Consider the following 22,426-nt stretch of genomic DNA (forward strand, 5'->3'; position numbering starts at 1 on the left):
TACTATCTTACCATCCTTATAACCTTCACAATATTGAAAATAAAGCTTTCAGTTATCAAAATGTATACGTTAATAACATTTGACTAATATTTTAAAGTTTTAACACTAATAAAGTGCCGTCTGTACTTGTTAGGAAACAGTCTCTTCACTCCAGTGTGTCGCCTCTCAAGATATTAAAATTCCTTCACACAGATGGCAGCACTGAAAATATTTGACATTCCGCGAATTCCACTCGCAGTGGGCTCGGCTCAAATGTCAAACGCTACTATTTCGTCAACAGAGTCGTGGCGCGATAGTTGGATTTTATGAAATAACAACAAATATTTACTTCACCAGTGTTTGACGGACAATGGATAATAAAGTTTAGAAGTCAGTATATTTTTTGCGCTTCAGTACTGAGTAACGTGTCGCGGTATTCTGACGAATGTATCAAGAAATTATTGCGATTTCTATGCATACCTATTGATTTTTGTACTTCGCCGGTTTTGTAAGACTGTCATGAAGCCTTTAATATTATCGAATCATTTAATTCACTAAGTTATCGGTGCGACGTGTTTAAGTTCATTATTAATCTAAAAATTGTGTGAAAAATACAACATCGTCAGGTCGTATTGTGAAACGACGTGGGAAAAAATACTATTCCGTAAGTAACTTTTAATTTTTGTTATTACTTTAATCATTCTTTACCATCACCTACTTCCTGGCTAACATGTAGACATTCTTCATTTCCCTGGTGACTGCTTACCGAGTTCCTCATTCACATCTTTATCTATCAAAACTATGTTGTTGTCCTCCAAGTAGCCACTTATGGTAATATATTTTTCTAAACATCTATTCATTGTCAGTACGAATAGTTTAAGTACGTACGTAATCATCGTAACTATAATGCAATGTTAGGTACGAGTTTGATTTGCGAGCGCGCCACGCAAAAAATTTCGCCGCTACGCGAACGAAGCGGGGCATTCAGCGGTGTAGGTACATGGCATGGAATCTCGCGAACATAATAGTATGGAATGCGACCATTCGCGGCGTATACGCTCTAGTCCCACACAAGCGCATGTTGGCCGCACGTTGATAAGAGCTTGATAAACGTCCGCCGATTAGCCAATGTACACTGGAACCTGCGCAGATTCACTATAAACTATTGGAATTTGACAGACTACCTACGTGGGTGACTAAAAAATAAATTAACATCAAATAAAGGATATGAAAGCGTAATTACGTTTGTTTAATGAGGTAATGTTATCAGACAGTGAGTAGAGTAGTACCTTCAAAAGGAATTTAATGTAAACCTGTTATTTTTGAATGATGATAAATTACGAGATATCGTTACGGTGTAAACTCAAAACATGTCCTAATTTCCAACAACGCCAATGCATACCGAACATATGATAAACAAAACCAACCGATAGCAACTCTCGACATAATCCAGAAGAATAATTACCATACAATACAAGCAACAAGAATAAGAAAAAACTTTGTTTATATTATCTTCAGGTTTGGTATTCCGTAATATCAAAATGTACTGTGTTTAACGTCAAATGTATGTACATATCTACATACTTCTTGCTACCTACCAAAGCTTTTTATACATACTGTATTCTAAAGAATTCGAGCTGCCATAGAATCGAAACATCTGCTAGTATTCCCTTCCTCCCCTTTGTAAACGCGCGCACGCGTACCAGGGGTGGCAACAGTCGTAAAAGAATCCCACCCCAGATGCGGGCAAACGGCCGACCAATAACTCGATAAAAACAACAAATACGACCATAGTACAAAGACGTAAAGTTTAATTTGGATATCGAAGTTATTTAACTGAACTAAAGAATTATTTTTAACACCCGGAATGTCAAGGTTCGGGCACCATGTGGTTTTCGTTTGAAAACTAGCAGGTGATAACAATTCAAGTTACATTTATTTGACAATATTTGATCTGAACTAGGTATTCTGTTGGAAATAATATATAGATATAATAAATTACTGAACAGTTTAAATAAAACCATGAACTTCTATAAGTATTTTAATCCAAGATTATGAAATATTATTATTATTTATACAGATCCAGTGAAACACGAATAGATGTGATAAATAATTATTAGTAGGCATAACTTAGGTCTTAAAGCATTCAGTCGCACTAAAATCAGCTGACCATACGATAATAAATAGATACAACATTCAACTGCTTTTAAAAATGCTGTAAATAAAAAAATGATTAAACTACATATTTAATAATAATAAAAGCATTAACAACGAAAAATCGTCATGTTTTTTTATTATAACATCGAAAAAATATCAAAATTTCGTAACTTAATATGGTCCATAAAAATATTTTTTTCTTTATTTTATTTCTTTATTCAATAATACACACAGCCTACAGCCTTACAGGGCGCACTTAATTCAAAGTGGCGGGAATATACTAACAATATGTAAGTATATTATCGATAATTTTATGATATAATTATAATAAAACAGTACTTATTATTTTCTTCTTCTAGTGTATTGTTCGGCGGCTTTATTTTTAACCAATCAATAAAGTATGTAAACAAAACAATAAAAAAAATTGACTGTTGCTTGTAGATTTAGCATCCAAAATAATAATTGTATGGAAACAAAAATAACTCGCTGATGTAAAAATGTCAGATATCTAACATTATATTTGGCAACTATATATCGATAAATCAGATGAATATTTGACATGAGTGGATACCGTTACGTGAGTTCAGAAAAACCGTGCGTAAATATGTTAGAATAAGCAAAAACAATAAAACTTACCTTATAATTAGATGTCGAACAGATGTATGTTGGTGTAAATTACAGAAAAAATTACGAATATTTTCAAAATAGCGGGCCTTTGGAACCAATCGCAAATGCAATATCGTTTATAGTCGCTGAGGTGAGTCGCTGAATATGTTAGGTCACACTACCTTATTTCTAGTATCTTAAAATGTGCCACCGATAGATAAACGGTTCTACTAAATTTCCTTTATTAGAAGGGTTCAAGGCATAAGATTAAGCCAGTCCAGATAACCTGGGCAGCAATGCCTAAATCAGTTACCGAGGTTTCGTTCTTCGGACTGTGAGAGACTCTGTCCAACAGTGGACTCCTGCGAAGGTTGCGGTTACATACAAAAGTGCTCTCCGCGACCTTCAATATAAGGGAGAGAGAGTAGTATGCCGAGGTTGTAGTCGGTAACTCGACGAGAGCGGCAGAAGTTCGTAAACTGATTTCCTCGTGGTAAAAAAAGGTACCTAACCCAGTATGGTGGACTGTAAAGCTACATATTTTAGCTAATAGGAGAAACGCGCACAAACAATGTTAGGTCCGGTCCCAGAGATTCCGGCCCTTATACATCTAAAATTTAACTATAATAATAATACACATGAAGATATAATTATAACTTTATACTAGTATATTTGCCTAATTAACAATTTCAAATTCACTTAAACGTGATTCCCATGTCCAATTCCATCATTTGTTCTCATGAGATATCTTTGTTGCCATTTTTACGAACATGTTTTAATATTATTATTTGCATTTGTATTGTACCAATCGAACCAGCACAGTTTTAAACAATTATTTTAGTCAGAACTGAAGTTAGTAATCTAACAGACCCTCTACGCATCTTGGCAAACGTGTCTGAAAACAATTGTCGTTATCTCGTGAATATCTTCAGCCTGGCCAAAAAATTGGACATCGTCATTCCTCCCAGGTTATACCCATGTTCTGTTCGTGTGAAATACCCAATAGTTAAATACAAGATTAGGCCATTTGATGTTGACCTTGTTAGTGAATGACAAGGAAAACAACAAAAGTAAGAGCACCTCTGAACATTACCAGTAGATTCAGATATACCTATTAAAATATATACCTTAGACTATTTGTTACAAACTAATAAAGTTCCGCCTAAATAGATTCTTGCCATTCCTCAAATCGCTAATACCTACCTATACGTAAAAACTATTTCGGTAAAAATATTGTACATTGTTCCATACTAAGATGTTTTTATTACATTTGTAAAACGTCATTGGTTCCATACACTATTATTTCGCGCAATATTCACTTATTTTAATCATAAATATATAACCTGATTTTCCTAAATTTCGAAGGGTTTTGTTATAAGTGAAGACAAAAATTAAACCAATTAATGCAATATTTAACTCCGAAGTCCGGTTCCAGATACTAAATCGCGGCCATCATTTATGCTATCAAAATTCTATATATCTACCTATAATAATTTATTTGGTTTTTACACCAACAAAATACCTTTATTATGGCTTCATATTTGTAATAATAATTAGACATAAGTACACATACCAACATACCACAGCCGACGATACTTATGACTCGCCTAAAAAATTGTATTGTGTTTAATGTACCAAATTCCTCATCATTAACGCAGCCATAGCATCACTCGGCTGATCCATGTTTCGTTTACCCATCCCTTCTTCCACACCTCTGTATCTCGCGTGTGAACTAATCGAACATGTTGTTTTACTTTTGAAAGTAATGTCATTATACGACTTCACATTCCTGGAATTTCACCTCCATTACGCTTATTTAGATTGGTCGGCGGCGTTTGTTTATTAATTAGACCAACTATTTCGGTTATGCACGCGCATTACTGTATTATTTTCGCTATCTTAATTATATTATATTATCTTAATGTATCTAGCTTTCTGAATAAATATTTGTATAATCGAACGATGACAGTTTTTAGCCTTGGGTGAATTGACGTGATGGAATATTTAGCACAGCTTGCGGATTTGATACATATTACAGTACATATAGGACTGCGGCTTTTTTACGATCAAGTGCAATCACGGAGATGTCATAAGCATAATTTATAATGTTTCATCGTTCATTAATTAGCTTTTGACTAGATTGGTAGTTATTATTAGCATTTTATAATTTTCACTTCAAAGCTTACCTTCATATGTACCAAAACGAATGTATTCATGTAGGTAAAACAATCATTTGTGGTGGTGGTCAACAAGGAATGACAAATGGTTTAATTTCCCCACACCGGATAAAAAACTACAAAAGTGAAATTCCTCGTTGACTCACAATAATGTATGTGATATGTGTTGGATCAAATGAAAATATCTCATTTACGCATATGATCTGGCACCGAGTGTCTGGTCCAGCGTCCCGCGCGACTCAGTGGTCCATTGGCTTCGTTCCCGAGGCGGCGGCGGTATGCGGCCGGCGCAGCGGCCACGTTTCACAACTCTTTGTTTGATCATCTGACTCCTCTCTTATTTACGTGATGACCGTACGACTTGGCGCACGTCTGTCCACCGTCTAGCCGTTTACGTGCCGCCAGGAATGTCCGCTTTGGTATTTGCATGCCTTTATGACTGTTAGTCGACGATACTTATTTTATTTACGAATATTTTTCGCAGCCGGCCAGACTATTTCAAAATATTTGAGTTTCAATGTTAAGTCACGATCTGCATTCCAACGCTTTAATTTGTTTACGATTTAGTACTTTGGTGGAATATTCTAACAGCATTTAAATCTATTTAAAACTAAGATATTTCACGTCATATATTACAAATGCGCCAACATAATTATAATAATCTGTCGAGTTATTTACATTGAGTACCTGTGGTACTATAATAAATGAGACCCATTCCATCAAAATAAGAAAGTTATGATGTGGATTTCAATATTTTTCTAGGTAAGGACATCATGGAGAAAGTTGAAACTGCGTTGGATGTATTATCGCGAGCCGCAACAATGGTGCAGCCTTCTCCAGCATACCCAGCCAGCGATTCAGACAGTTTTGGTAAATAGAATTGACATATACATTTTACATATAAGGCACACATGACTGGGGAAACGAAGAACTTTCGTCGTTCCAAACCAATAAGAAACATAATTGCCTGACGGGTCATCACTCATCTATCGTTGCTGAGCTATGAGCATTATGAGACTTAACGTCTAAATATGTCTCAAGGGACGACGCGCAATGCAGGGTCGCACAGACCGCAGTACATTGTAATTCAAAGCCCTGGGCGGTGTTACTTCTGTTTATGGGCAGGTGTATTTCGTGCCACTAGGCTTGCGGCCTACTCGTCTTGTTATTTATGCACAAAAAATATAATGAATAGAAATGAATTCTTGACCACGAGCTATCTTTCTTGCCTTATGCTGCGCTTAGTTTCAACAAACACAAAATATATTTGAGCTGCAAAAATTTAAAGACAAAATTATTAATTATATCAGCTACTATCAAATAGTTTTTTGTAACACACAGCATACGTGATTTAAGGACATGTAAGTATGTATTATAGTATGCACATAAAACATCAATTACAAATTGCAGTAAAATGGCCAGTATCTGCATTCCTTACATAAAAGTGGTATAGGCACTTTAGGTGAAAACTCCACACACCTACCAAGTTATAAATACAAACATCTTTGTTCATATTACTTTTCTCCGTGTATGCAGGAGGAATTTGTTTGTTATAAATAAAAAAAATACTTTAAATATATTTTTAACTTGCCTACAATCAGTAAAAACCCCAACATTTTTATCTAGACCCCTGTAGTCTATGGTATACAACCAAAAAGATCATTATTTTTGAAACAAGTTTTAAAAAACAAGTAGAATTCCTATTTGTTTTTTTAAATAAAACAAATTTTCGAATATCGTCATTAAAACGAGTAAATTACATTCGATTAACATTTATTAAATTTGTATAAATACAACTCATATCGATAAGCGACAGTCGAATAATATGGACTACCGATAGAGGCAAGATGGCACGCGGCCTTGTAGGCGGGTCGCATTCCAGATTCCAGCTGACATTGTTCAATAGACGACAACAAGAATGTCGCGTGCTTATAAGAAAAGGAATCTATATTAACTCTCATACAATATTTTTATACTCTTGAAATAGCACGGTCATCAATTGCTAATATTTTATGTAACGCTGACATTTTTATGATTTACTCTCTGTACGTGTACTCGGTATTCTACTACATGAATATTAATCACTGGTTTCATTAGAACGAGGTCTTCACGCGAAGTATCGCAATGATTGTTCGGCACTCAGACTTCTTACGAAGGACTTTATTGTTGATTATATCAAAACAGATAGCAATAAAAGGCTCCATTGATGATTAAGCCTTGTTTCATCGTCACGACGATGGCCGGAATGTAACCGTTACACTGATTATTTAAAGATATTTTGTTCATAACTGGTCCGACCGACACGTCCGGGTATAGAATAATTCAGAAATGGCCGTTTAAATATAGTTATTAAAATGAATCTGTTGGGTGATCAATCAACACTTTCACTCCTGAGAATAACTTGACAATGAAGTTAAAGTTCCTTGAGAAAGCAGTGGTTTATGAAAGGAAACCACGAGAATGTACCTAGGCAACGTGAAACGCGTCCCGCGCGAATTTCGCCGACCCACAATCATGGAATCCATCCGGCTCGCATCCCTCTATCAACATTTTCAAATATATTTTTCAACAGAAATTGCAAATGATATAAACAAACTGAACTGAGATATAAACTAATTCTACTTAAATAATTTGAGGAAATTTCTTACCCTACCAAAGATCCCCCGAGACACACCAGTTTTAGATAAAATTTGTTCAGCTTAGAATGTTTTTGACATAGCTGATCATTTATGTGCCATAATTAAAAACAAAATCTATTATCCAAATATTCGTTTACACTGTTTGCAAGTAATCGGAAAATATTCCAAGCACAGCATTTTAGATTGCCAAACTTAAAAAAATATAATACTTTATTTTTCTAATTCGTGCGAGTTGCTGCACATTTCAAAGTACATTTATAATATATAATATTCTTAATTGCCTGACATTAAAAAAACGACATTAAATAGGTATCTAAGTAGTTATTTTATCTGCTACAACTAATCATAATATTAGCAATAAAAAAAACTCAGACAAAAGATAGCATCGTACATAAATCAACAATTAAGATATAATCGCTGGCTACAAAGAATGTTATTAATGGCACTGGAACAAAAAGTAATAAGTGAGTAACATTGTTAACCGTATGTACCTAGTATTATCAACCTAATCAAAATACGGTCACGCAATTAAAGTACTCTTCTTTATTGAATGTTTACAAACAATGGTCGGATCGTGAATAATTATGCAACTCGATGACAGCGGTGTAGTCGCAAGCTGCATTTCTGCGCTCACTTTCATTGCGGTGCGTGCGTTGCGGCCGCGGTCCGCGCCGCCGCGCCGTTGAGCGCATGCGCGAACTCATGCGCCCGCCCGCGGATCAACCACTAGAGAAAGCGTTCAGGAATTTGGTCGTACCATGTTCACGACACTGACCGACAAATTCAACTATGTTTTTATACAAAGGTGGCTCGTGTTTGAACACACCTCGGCTAAATTTTTTTAAGTCTGTGTATTTCTGTCTTGAGATTAAACAACTATTGGTGTAACTATTGCCTCAGTTCACGGTGGATAGGCTGGATTTAATATGTAGGTACCTCGTTGTTTTGAGGAATCCAGATATGTAGTAAAGCCATGCCTTATTGATGGAGTTGTTTACAAATCCTTATATTGCATTCCTTTAAACGTGTTGGAACGTAACTCGGTGCGTTCATCTTTATTATTATCACACCAATTGTGGGCATCAAAGTCGTCCATATTTATAAATAACACGTTATCCTGATAAACGGCCAAATTGAAATGTCTGAGACGGTGCGGTCTTCAGTTGGGCTATCAATTTATCATATCAATCACGCATAACTTAGTATGTAGTCGTTTTACAGCTCTCTAGAAATGCAATAGTTGGCATGCTGCATGAGGCATCGAATTGAAATGAATTTTATTACGAAAGATATTGGAGTGAATGTGGCGTGTACGTGTTGATATCCGGAACGCAGAGGCGGCATGTTACGGTTTCGAAAAGAATGCTGAATGTAGGTTGCGTTGCGGACTACAGTTACCAGCATTCTTAGGACGATATGCAATCGCTGATCACTATTGTTGTCAGTACGTACAAATATTATTTTCAGAGTCATAAATTAAAAATTTAGGCCAAACGCTTCTACGTCAAATAACATACAGTCGAGTAGTAAAGAGCTATTTAAAATCACAACGTCTTAGGTGATGTACACAAAAATGATGGCAATTACGAAAGCTCATGGAATTCCAACACTAGTTACCTGTTACGAGGAATGTGTTTACAATAACAGTCAACAGCACGAGCTAAAAGAATCATAGTGTCGATAATGTCATTATTTAGAGTAGAATTTCTAATGGCAGCGGATTCCATTTCGTTGGCAGTCAAGCGAGAGTGCAGCTATTCGAGCTATTCGGCCCGACTCGCATATCGTTTTACTCTACTAATATGCTACAACACTAATTGTGTCAAGTGAGGTCCTGTTTCATATAATTGTTAATTAGATGTCATAATTAGGTTCCTTTGAATGAAGATCACGAAAATGATTATAAAGCATTGCATACTCAGAACTTACAGAAGGCATGACATTTTAATTTAACAGTCACATATTTATTAAATTATAATATATAACTAGTTGTTGCTCGCAGCTTCGCCCACGTGAAAAGCTTTTCCGCTACAATGGAATATACTATTTAAAAAATCTGATTATATAATTTTTATTTATTTAGTTTTATTTCACAGGGAAGTATATTACCGGGATAAAAATGGATCCTATAAGTATATTAATTCAGGATATGATTTACCCGTGTACCGATTTTCACCTAAATCCGTTTAGCTGTTTCCAAGTTTACTTCCAAACATAAAAACATTTTCACAAACTTTCGCATTTATAATATTAGTAAGAAGAAAGATTTTTCGCGATAAGTATACTATCTACTAATCATTAAATATAAAGAATGAAGATCAAATTTAGATTTTTTTACTTATAAAAGTGAATAGCCATCGAAAGCGTTTGATTTTTTACTTAACCTTAATGTATGAGATCATCATATGTTGGAATGCTTAGGCACCATTAGGAACATGCGTGTATTCAATGGCATTAAAATTCTAATAATTACCTGGTAACTAACATGTACTAAACATGCACGGAATCCAGGTAGCGGCCGCAGCCGACGTGATGCAATGAGCTCCGTCATGGTGGAAATATGTCATTTTTAACGCCGACCGACTCACGCGACTTAAAGCGGCACGTTTAATAAATTGTAGAAAGTCTATGATAATGAGTAAGGGGACGAGCTTGGGTTGTGTATGATTTACTTCGATTAAGAATTAAGACGTTTTTCCTCGCTGCTTTATGTTATTATAATTCTAGTGGACGAATCTCATTTGTTATGCCGCACGGGTCGTCTTTGAAACATTGGGCTAGCGTTGAATCCACATAAGGGATCACCTTATAGTTAAGTTGCGATTAAATTCAACGAAGCATGTCAGGGCTACCACGTACCGACATACGTGGTGTTATTCTATGTTATGTAACAACAGAGATCGCCGCATGCTTATTGAAACACGCTGTATAATCGCTTGAGTATTGTAGACGTAACTACAATATCACAACGTATGCTTAAAGCAGTTTTACTTGAAGTTCTCGTCAATAATCATTAGAGATTTATCGATCAGTATTCGATTTATCCATAAAACTGACTAATGGGCCAATTATGTAAGCTATTACAAGAACCGTAAAGCCAATGTGGGAGCTAATACGCTGGCGCCAACTTATTATAAATGCATATCCAAAAACTTTAATTAATCAACATAAAATTAGATTAACCTATACTTATTTCTTGTAATAAAAATTTAAACATTAACTCGGTACAACTAAACCGGAAACATAAAATTTACAAGAGGAAGTAAACACATTACAGAGTTAAAGATATGATATCTTTAAAGAATTAAAACTACTTATTACATATGATAGGAACGTAGCATTGACTAACGTAATATATCAGTATTTACTTACTGGTGCGGCAATGGTGCTAAGTGCTAACAGCCAACCCATGCTTATCTTATTATGAGTTATTTGACCCAATTCATAAACGTTTGCAACGTGTAACATTTTTACCAAAATCTGTAATAACTCCCAAGTAAATAAATATGGAAGTTGATGGCTATCGAAAAATCAAAGTCACATTCCATAATATTGACTCATTTGTTCTACAAAGTCTGACACTTGCATACATATCTGCTTAGAATTCTTTCCCGGAATGAAATAAAACTTGTAATTAAACATCTATGTGTGACTTCAGTTCACCTCAACACAGGCAGCCTACCATAAAAAAATCTGATTTACCTTGCACCGTGACATTGCTTATTATCATTGAATTTTAATGTTCTCCAGTAATCATGGTCGATTATAAAAACCCTCTGCTTGAAATTTTATTCAAACATTTTTGTAATGCATTAGTCATAGTATTCGACTTAAATTTTGATATGAAACACCTCTGAATACAAATAATAATGCCATTATTGTGTTTGTAATAGGATATAATGGTTCTAGACGAAATAGACGACAAATTAAAATATTAACTAATATTATTGCCTTTCAGATTCAAATGTTTATTAATTTGAAGAGGGTAATGGGGTATATAGAGAATAATTGATACACAACTTACATAATTTTGGAGGTTTATAGCAATATCATAGGATTTTTAATGCTTTGCGTAAACACTTTCTGATTAGAGAAGAACAAACATTAAACTCAGGCAATCTCACTGCCCAAAGTGCAGCAGCTATATTGCTTCTTCAGTCCCCTGTAGAACAGTGTCGACAACGCAAAGTAGAGCGTGGCTCTACCAAACGGTCTAATACGTGACGCAGGATGGAATTTTGTCATAAATTCTAAAGCCATCCAAATATTAACCTGTACAACCTGCAGTACTTTCCCCTGTAATGGATAGGCAAGATCCGTCCCGTACGAAGGTCACGGGCGAAATGCCACGCAACTGAGCGCAGCGGCACGCGTCCGTCACGGCTGCTCAAACACAAGGGTACAGAACATCACATTGCATTTTTTTCTGAAAATCCGTGTATTTTACATCGTTACTTTTATGTCAGAAATAATCATACTACATACCTTTTTCCCTCAGCCTGTTTGAGGCAAAAACGCAGCAGAATCACATACACCCTCACCTTGCCAGGTAATTGTCCATCCAATTATGTGCACAATATCGAATTCAATTCCTGACCTGATGTGTTAAATCCTAAAAACTTGCACCACTCTTTGTTAATGGATTAGAAAATCAAACCAACAAACTCACAGTCACAAATTATTCTAGTCTAATTGTTTTACTAAAGGTAGAGCTGAATAAAAAAATATAAAGTGATTAAAACCGTATGTATCTCTTTGTTATACTCTATTACATCAATAATTTAAAACATATATTATTTACCACGTTTAAGCTCTTGTGAAATTGAATGAATTAATTAAAAAAACATCGTATATATCTTTAAAACAGGGAAAATAATATAACGATATTATATAATTAAAATAAAATAACCAACATTTTTGCATTACATAATGTTTTTTTATTCATCTTAATATGCTTTAAACAAAGACGACTCCACTAAATATTAATCCTGTCAGAATTTTAAAACGTACAATTGACATAATGACGTATAGTTTTTAGAGAAGTAGAATAAAATGTTGTTACCAAGTAACTCCAAGCCCATTAGAGCGGGGTGGGGATATTGGACTGACTGATTGAAACTTACTGCCAACTTTCGCCAGGAAAATTCCCCGTGACTAGAAAGAAATTAGAAATAATGGGGTAATATGTTACAATTAACTTGATTTGTTATAGAAGTAGTAATGTAAAGCTGAATGATATTTATTCTTTAGTTACTATGTGTTTTTATTACTGCGTTAAAATATTATCGTTTGACTCCATCTTTTATATCGTGTCGTGAGTGATTTTGTTCGGACGTTACGCTCAAGGACTCTGCTTTTGATCCTCTACGGACCTGTTGACAGATGGCGTTAATCAGACCTGAGTTTAAGTTTAACTCCCGCTAGATGTCACTAGTACATACATATATTCAGAAACTTCGTGTAAATCATATTTAAGAAATACATAATATTATGAAATCAATAAGTTACATTTTCGTCATTGATACATACATGTTACTAATGTAAATAGTATCATCATTGTCCACGATTCAGAAGTCGCACCTTCATATTTGACCTAATAGAACTTTCTTTGTGTGATGAGTAATCGTATTTTTACAGTAAGGTAGCAAATTGGATAGGTACAAATTAATTCTTCAAATAAAAATACAAATGCAATTAAATGTTTTAAAGCCTACGTCTAGACATTGGCAACACCTAATGTAACCTTGAAATGGTTTTAGTGTTACGTTAAAGTACCTACATGTGTGTCTTTTAACCAATTTATTATTTCAAACTTAACTACCCTTTTTCATTGAAATATACTGAACCCTTTTGCAGGCAATACTTAGACCACAAAAAAAAAACATTAAGCACCCAAATGCCCTCTACCCCTTCCCCGCCTAAAGAACTATCCTATATAGTAAAAGTTATGGCATTAGCTGTATTAGATAACACAATACCGATCTACTTAGAATTTCAGTGCGATAGTTTTATGTTTTGAAACATAGTTTGGCAAATTCTTGCTAAAGCTTCCTTGTTCCGCCTTTTACTGTAGTCAAAGTTAGATTTTTGCTATTGGCATATTTTTTCTGTATTAGCGTTATTTTCTATTTCGCTGATAATATTATTAATAAAGCCCTTACTTAAGATGGTTAATTTGCGTATTTCTGAATGTGATATCGCACATTTTTTTCAGCTGTGTTACAATTTACTAAACTATCTTACGAATACCATCTAGTTCATATGAATAGATACATACCTACCTATATTAGCTACATAATTAACATAGACTTTAAATGTAGAGCGACTGACTCATTTCACTTAAAACAACAGATTTACCGATATGGAGATTGTCAAACGACATCTTGTAATAAACATTTGCACAACTCCTAATGTATGAAATATGGAATGCGGAATGTTTGAGCCGCGCTTCCCGCACTTTCGCTTCAAACATCCGCCTTCCGCGGGTGAATTGGCGTTACCTTTATTTGTTATGTAAACAGTTCATTCGATACATCTTTATTGCCTTGAAGACAATAAGGATGTTTTGTAAATATTCGATATAATGTCTATAGATACATCAAAAGTTGTTTTGATTACGTATTGCCAAATTGTTGAGATGGACATAGTCGACGCTCTATTGTGCCCGATTTAGACATGAAGCCAAGGTGTTATTGTCAAGTCGATTGAAATGTTACACAACACGAATACATAAGCGACGATTTTTTTCGGTACTAATTCATACTTTACTAAAAAAAGAAACATACCTTCTAACATCACGACGTCATTACTTATCTAGTAAATTTACGTATGTGGCCAAACGAGATTTTGTTAATATTTTTAATTCCTTTTATTATTTTACATTTAAATATTTCTAGTACCTATCTAATTCAATGTTCAAGCTTTGGTCAATCAGCGGACGGGGCGAGGCGGCGCCGTGACGCTAACGAGACGTGAACGATTGTTATATACTAGTTATTAGTTAATATAATATATCAGATAGAGCCGTCGCGCTCGACGGTCGACTTCACATAAAGTCGAGCGCCAGCCAAGCGTCACCGTCTTATGTTTAACGAGAGCTTTAAAAAATCAACCCAATTGCTTTAATATTCATTATAATAAAACAAAGAACCCATTCACAAGTAAATGGTCCAGATATCACAACGCGTTATTTTTGGTTATTCTTTTACATAAACAAACATAATAAACAAGCTTTAAATTTACTTTTAAACCATTTAAGTTTTTATTATATTCTCATACAATGCAATTGCATAAAATAAAGTCTTTACATACATGTGTCGTAATATTTTAAATTAATATTCAGTTTATAAAATAGATTCATGGACCTCATTTTCGTTTTCAATATATTTTACCCAAATAGCTTTAAGACTGCATGGTACCTGGTAAAATGTAAAGATCTGTACACATCCGAGTTATTTCTATAGATAAAAGATGAACTAAAATAGCACTCCCGATAATCGCGATGATATTTTGATAAAAATATAAAGTGGATTTGCTACTGGATATACATATTATATACCTATGTTTTTTACCTATCTTATTCCACTTCAATGTGCAGGGCGTAAAATACTTTTTACATCGTGCTAAAGAATTAATTTGGCTTAGTTGTTATGACCGGCCCTCTGTCTAGTGTCCTTTAGCTCTAAGAATACAAGTCCCGAACAAATAGCTTTAGAAAAACCTACGTGATGGGTTGAATATCCTTTAATTCGGTCCTGTGACCTGTTTTTAGTCCTTAATATTTCAAGATGCCGCAAGACTAAGAAGAAAACAAAATACAGAATATAACTATAGTATGAATCTAAATATTTATTTCACAAACATCATTTTTATTGTTAATGCCGGCAGTTATGTTTAAAGCCGATTAACCTCGGCGATGACGTCACAAACAATATATTTAAATAGTTTTTAAAAATGTAAGCATTAAACACAGCGAATTATTAATATTTTATGGAATGTCACTTTAAAATCTATATATTTGTATTTACAGACACCACCTTTTGGTAAGCGTAAGTGGCGCTTAAATCTTACGGGATAACTCACTAAATAGTTTGGCATATTCTTCGTAACTTTAGCATTTTAAGTTTTGCGGCCTCGTTAGTCACTGCCTATAGCATGATGAGTATAGCGCCTTTTGTGATATTTTCCAAATTATAATGATGTTAGTTCTGCTCTTTACGATCTATTTTAGATAACATTTTATGTTTTTTTTTATAAATACCTAAATTAGTATAATACTTGTAGTTTTACTTATTTCTTTCTATTTAGTGTTTTATAAGTCTTACAGTTTTATTGTTTACCCATATTGACAATCTTTTTCATCGTTAGTGTAAGTGTACACATATTTTTCTTATTCTATTTTAATTACTAAGTATTTGAAATTAAATTACAATTTTTGAATAACAGATTCGTTAAATTTGGGATTTGTTTTATTATTAAACTACGGCACCTCAAACTACAGTATCGTAGCAAACGAGTATTTTATTGGCACCGAATGCAAATTCCAACTGCGCCGCCCTCAGAATTTTTGCTGTTTGCTGTAGAATCTAGAGCGCGCTAAAACAACTAACATAGTTTTCATAGCAGTGTAATTTTGCATATCTTATACAACTATTCCACGTAACACTCATTCTGTTATATAAAGTCCACATTCCTCATCCCCTATTTTTATGAAATGTTAAGAAAGCAGAGAACTAAGTAAGAAACTTTAAAGTTACATTCTTCGATAAATGACGCAATATATTGACGCAAGATTTCGTGCGTTTATAATGATTTGTTGCAACAGCGCGTGTATGCATCCCGAAGCGTTTTCATGCATACTTATTTCGTGTTCCCTACAGACACGGACGCGGCTACCGTCTTCACGCGAACGTTCAATTTAAATATGTAATGTATTTAGAAATTTGCGTATCTATTGACCATTATGTTAGTGTTTAAAATATGAACACGCTTTTGCGTTATGTTAATAGTGCGTAGAACAAGATCCTGTATTCGTTTGAATTTATTCAAATGCTTTTATGAATTCTATTGTTTAGTACCTTGACGAAAACAAAATGTCGGACATTTGTTCTTTTCAAGTTTAAAAATGGACCGTACAATAAAATTTTAATAAAAGTTTTTTTTTTAACCCGTCATGACTTGTCAAAATTTTATTTTCAAATATGTACAGGTAGCTGAATGTTTGCCGCCAAACATTGACAGCTACGCGTGTGACGGAAAAATAACCTTATTATGTAGTATATAAGGTTATAATCCCGTGACACACGCAAATGTCATGTAGCTGTCTTGGCTCGCCGGCGAGCCACGAGAGACCAAGAGTTAACTAAATATAATGTTATCTCAGTCCACAAAATATATGGGCAACAATAAAAAGTAATGAAGACGATTAAATATGCGGAACTTTACACCTATAAAAAAATCTATTATCCGTAAAAAGATATACAACTAGGGCTGCCAGCTTCCAAATAATATTCGATACACAAATTTTAGACTAGTTAAATATCTGAAAGCTGACGTTCAGCAAAAGGTACTGTAAAATACACTATGTCACATACTAACACTGATTAAAAACATTATATGCATCAATAAATAAGTCAGTGTTTTATAATAAACAAATCAGTGTTTTTTTAATTGATAGAACCAACCGACTAAAAACGGCCGGTGATAAAAAAAAATTCTGGACTCTACATTGGATGGGCTATCAGGATAAGCACAGAACGAAGAAAAAATAAGACTCAAAAATTCTATAATTGATTCAGTGTGAGTTATTTTTAATATAAAATTATGTCTTTAAATGCTCTTCTGTAGAACAATACAAATATCAACGATCCCTGCTAATGAGAATAAATAATCACTGAAATGTATAACAAACTGTTATAACACAGTGAAAACAAATAAGTTGTAGATTAAATAACTATTTAGGTGAAACACGTGTTGCCAGGAAGGCCGGCAACCCTGGACATGTATCAACATGGCCAACGTGTACTCTTCGTTAGTTATTCCATTATTGAGGAAGTTCGGCATTAGAATGCGGAATAATTTTACAGTAGTTTCGTGCTTAAGTGAGATAATTGAACCATAGTTGGGTGACTATATAAATAAGAATGCGGCAACAAAATCCAATAAATTCGAACATTGATTATAATTAAGTATGTGGGTGTAATGCAATTTGTATTCTAGCAATTGCATTACAATCAAGGAAAATGTAATAAGGAAATCTTAAGGTGCATCGCAAGGAAGTCATCAGAGGTAATAAGTTTTATAACGTTTCCTTGCGATGAATTGTCTGATTAAAAACGTTAAGTAAAACAGTCGGAAAACTAAATTGTACGCCTCAGATAGATTTTTTCAGGAATACATTGAAATACGATTGAAACAAACGAAATAGACTTATGAAGGTCACATTGTATTGTTACGTGAGGACGTCGCAATATCACGCCTACTGAGACAAAGTGCAAAGCAGTGCATTAAAATTTAAATATACTTGTAAATTATACCCTTTGGCATTCGAAATTATTTCCTTTAACACGGGTGCTTGCCAAGAATAATCGATAGCGTGCATTAAAACACCCCAACGGGAGCAGGTTGTGGCGTCTAACAGCAAGAGCCCTAAGGCATTTCGGGAGCGCATGCGCCCACCGAATTACACACATCCTCTCGGCAGGAGGAAACAAATTGTTTTCCTAATATAAAACGAACTATAAGCCGATATGAGCGTATCGTTGTTTCCCGTTTGTGATAATGCACTAACAAATTGTTGAGTTTCGAGTTTATAATTTATATTTAAATGATGGTATTTATCATTTATTTAGTGGACCATTTTAATATGAACTTTTAAATGTAACAGTAAAGTATATGGTACTATTCAGTACTCTTTGGTTAAAGGTAATAATTTATTTATTTAATTTATTAGCACAATCTAACCCCAACATGTTCCACTCTTAATAGGTTCTTAGAAGGTGCTTAACTGCTCACAAACAATAGTTGTTCGTGGCTAATTTTAAATTATACTTTCTAGTTTCCACAAAGCAAGTCGGCGTCCGTTAAAAAGAATGGTTCGGAGTCTTGTCTATTTCATTATCAATCAATGTAGAAGGCCACCGAGTGGTCGGCGGATTAAAGGTCCTTGGGTATTACGGCGCTTCGCTTCGCTGGAGCTGCCTCAACACAATAAATGAAAAGTGCTTGTAAAAAAGGCGTCCAACTCTTGTTTGATTACAATATGCGGCCTCGTGGAACTTTGACAAAAGTTGATCTAAAGAACTAAGAGTCAATTTTTTTTTTTGACACTGTTTAGATAATTTGAGGTGTCGGTACCAAGAATTTTGTTATGAAATTTACAGTGTGCAATGCAGGCGCCCTGGAGTTTTTCTCTCCGTTGCTACGTCGGCGATTACACGGTTGAAGTTTATGAATTGTTTTTTGTTGCTGGGTTTTAAATCGCTTATCGCAAATTTATTGGATTATAAATCATTACATTTTTATCTATTTATCAACCAAGTCAATTGAGTTTTATATAATTTCCCATATTGCAACGTGATTGTTACTTTTCTCAGGAATTTGGTTTGATCTAATTTAAATGATAAAAAATCGGCACTTTACTAAATAACTTGATTAACAACAGAATGGCTCTACACATACATTCTTACACGTATACTTAACTTGTTGTTCTGAAGAAAATTACACGGCGTAATACTCTAAACACAATGCGTAACTAGTATTGGAATGCCATACGTAAGTTCATGACGCATGGCTGACCAATATTGAAATGTGTCTAAACAACAAATTAATTACAACGAAACTTAAAATGTCATAAAGAACATTCTTCAAATAACCACATATGAAAGAAAAATAATCTTAAACTGGACTATTAAAATCAATGAACCTGTCTCAACCAAAAATAATAGCTCATTTCGGTGGTCATTTTGTTGTTGGGGCAATTCTTTTATTAATTCCTCATTTCTAATTTCTATTCGTGAATCGGCCAGACTTAATTAAAGCTGCGGCGCCAAAGTCTACCTGTCGGTGTACCTTTGCCTCCCGCTCTATTAGACAATAAAAAGTTAATGCCTATACGACTCCGGCGAGATGCGCGGCAACTTCTCACAGTCCAAGTTCCCCGACCCGCGCGCCCTTACACCCTACCGCTCACACCAAAATAAAATACAACCTTCCAAGGATACAACCACCGTAATTTCAAAGTCAACGTAACAACCACAAAGTTCAAAGTAAATTAAAACCTTTGTCGTTTGTAATAGCGTCCAATTTTCCGTTTCTAATTCAATAGCTGATGAATGTGCGCCATGTAAGGGAGAAACAAGCTTAAGGTGATAAAAGTAAGGCTGAAAATGTGTTTTAGAGAAACGAAGAAGCCTGGAGAGGGAGGGGGTTCATTAATCCCCGCGCCCTGCGCGCACGCACCTCTCATGAATGGGCCGAACAGGTTGATGTGTTTTTATGTACAGGATGCTCAAATTATATCCCAATGTAAATTTTATTAAATGCAATACTATTTGCAATTACTATTACAACGGCTGTTTTCGTAAAGTTCGACAAATTAATTTGTGTTAATAAATTCTAATTATTATAAATATCAAATTGGCAATCGACTCTGTTCCTCAACCATCTAAATTTCGCCCTGCGGCCGCTACGTGCTTTTCCAAATATTTCTGTGGGTGTCTTTCTCCTAAATAAGGTCACTAACCAATTACCAAACAATGTTTTTGTCTGATACCGCCGTCTCGGCATTGCGTGATGTCATCACTTCCTTTGTTTTGTATAAGAGGGTAAAGGTGACCGGTCTGATGCTCTCATTCCATTTTATTTTTGAATCAGAAAGCTGCATGTCGACATTTCGTTATATTATGTCGTACACCATTGTTCAATTGGTATTTTTATGGATATCGGGCGGTGCAGTATTTAGTTATTATTTGGTGTGACCGGAATATGTGAGGTAAATTAGTATTGTAGTGCCGACCGCGCTGCACGCACCCTGTATACAAAAGGTTCGAAGGAAGCGCCGCAACGTCCGGCCGCGTGGATGTAGCCTGATGTTCTTTTTCCTTTTCGGTTTGTTTTTTGTTCATCTCATTTATTTATTCCAATGTAATCTTTTCCAGTTCATTTTTTATTCAGTCGGCCTTCAGTGTTACCTGTGCCGGGACGCAAATGCCTTGTCCATAGGATTGCATCAAAATTTGCTAATATTAAATACTATCAAGAAGTGATCTTATTCTTCTATCACATATAAACTTTTATTGACAAAGATTATTTTAATATAAAGTGCCTCTGTGTCAGTTGAGTAGAGTCTGGAACTCTGTTTTGCTTTTGTATTTATACAGCAGAATTCGTTTCTTCTTTAGTGAGTGCCAGTAGTGTTGACATGTGACTACGTGCAAGTGTTTGCTACAGTGTTCTTATGCGGTGTAATAATGGAACTACCGAACTATCTCTTATTCTTGGCTCGAGCTTCCTTCAGTGACCTGCACCCTAATATGGATCCTCCACAATCTCCCAAATTTAATGTGCCTTTATGGCAGCCGTGGATTTCTTCACCAGAGAAAGGTACACATTCAAATATTTTTTTTAAGTGCTAGCATATACTTAGTCTGGCCATAAATACTGTTACACTTAATTATAAAAAAATATTACATTTGAATTTCGAATCTGTCATTTTTATACGATTGTTCATTGTGTTTTCTCATTTTGGCGCCAATACATTGTAAAATATTTTGCGATATTAAAATGGTGTGGGGTGATAAAGAGAACCGAATCGCTGTGATAGCATTACACAAAGTAGGTATGGAGCCAAATGCAATTTTTAAAACTCTCCATACACTTGGTATTAGTAAAATGTTTGTGTACCGGGCTATTAATAGGTACAATGAGACCTCCTCTGTTTGTGACAGAAAAGATCTGGCCGTCCACGTAGTGTTCGTACGAAAAAGGTGGTCAAAGCAGTAAGGGAAAGAATTCGAAGAAATCCTGTCCGAAAGCAAAAGATTTTATCTCGGGAAATGAAGATAGCACCTAGAACCATGTCGCGTATTTTAAAAGATGACTTAGGACTTGCAGCCTATAAGAGACGCACTGGCCATTTCTTAACTGATAATTTAAAGAAGAATAGGGTGGTAAAATCGAAACAACTACTGAAGCGGTACGCAAAGGGAGGTCACAGAAAAATTTTGTTTACGGATGAGAAAATTTTTACAATTGAGCAACATTTTAACAAACAAAATGACCGTATTTATGCTCAAAGCTCTAAGGAAGCTTCCCAATTAGTCGACAGAGTGCAACGTGGACATTATCCGACTTCAGTGATGGTTTGGTGGGGTGTTAGCTATGAAGGAGTGACTGAGCCATATTTTTGTGAAAAAGGTATCAAAACATCGGCACAAGTGTATCAAGATACCATTCTTGAGAAGGTAGTTAAGCCCCTTAACATCACCATGTTCAATAACCAAGTATGGTCCTTCCAGCAAGACTCGGCGCCGGGTCATAAAGCTCGGTCCACGCAGTCTTGGTTGGAATCGAACGTTTCGGACTTCATCAGAGCTGAAGACTGGCCGTCGTCTAGTCCCGATCTTAATCCGCTGGATTATGATTTGTGGTCAGTTTTAGAGAGTACAGCTTGCTCTAAACGCCATGATAATTTGGAGTCCCTAAAACAATCTATACGATTGGCGGTGAAGAATTTTCCCATGGAAAGAGTGCGTGCTTCTATTGATAACTGGCCTCATCGTTTAAAGGACTGTATTGCAGCCAATGGAGACCACTTCGAATAAGCTTTTATATTTTTAATTGTTTTATATTTATGTATTAAACTGACAC

The 22,426-nt window shown here is 35.0% G+C and overlaps 1 non-coding gene across 1 annotated transcript in view; it reads left to right on the forward strand.

Moving 5' to 3' along the window:
* The first annotated feature begins 225 nt into the window (after positions 1 to 225).
* The window catches only part of LOC115441089, a 28,393-nt gene continuing 6,192 nt past the window's right edge, over positions 226 to 22,426 (forward strand). Inside the window, exons 1-2 of the transcript XR_005113085.1 lie at positions 226 to 643; positions 5,682 to 5,789. This is a non-coding gene — a transcript (uncharacterized LOC115441089). The remainder of the gene's footprint in view (positions 644 to 5,681; positions 5,790 to 22,426) is intronic.

The sequence above is a fragment of the Manduca sexta genome, chromosome 26 (assembly GCF_014839805.1).
Source record: "Manduca sexta isolate Smith_Timp_Sample1 chromosome 26, JHU_Msex_v1.0, whole genome shotgun sequence".
In the NCBI taxonomy this organism is placed as follows: Eukaryota; Metazoa; Arthropoda; class Insecta; order Lepidoptera; family Sphingidae; genus Manduca; species Manduca sexta.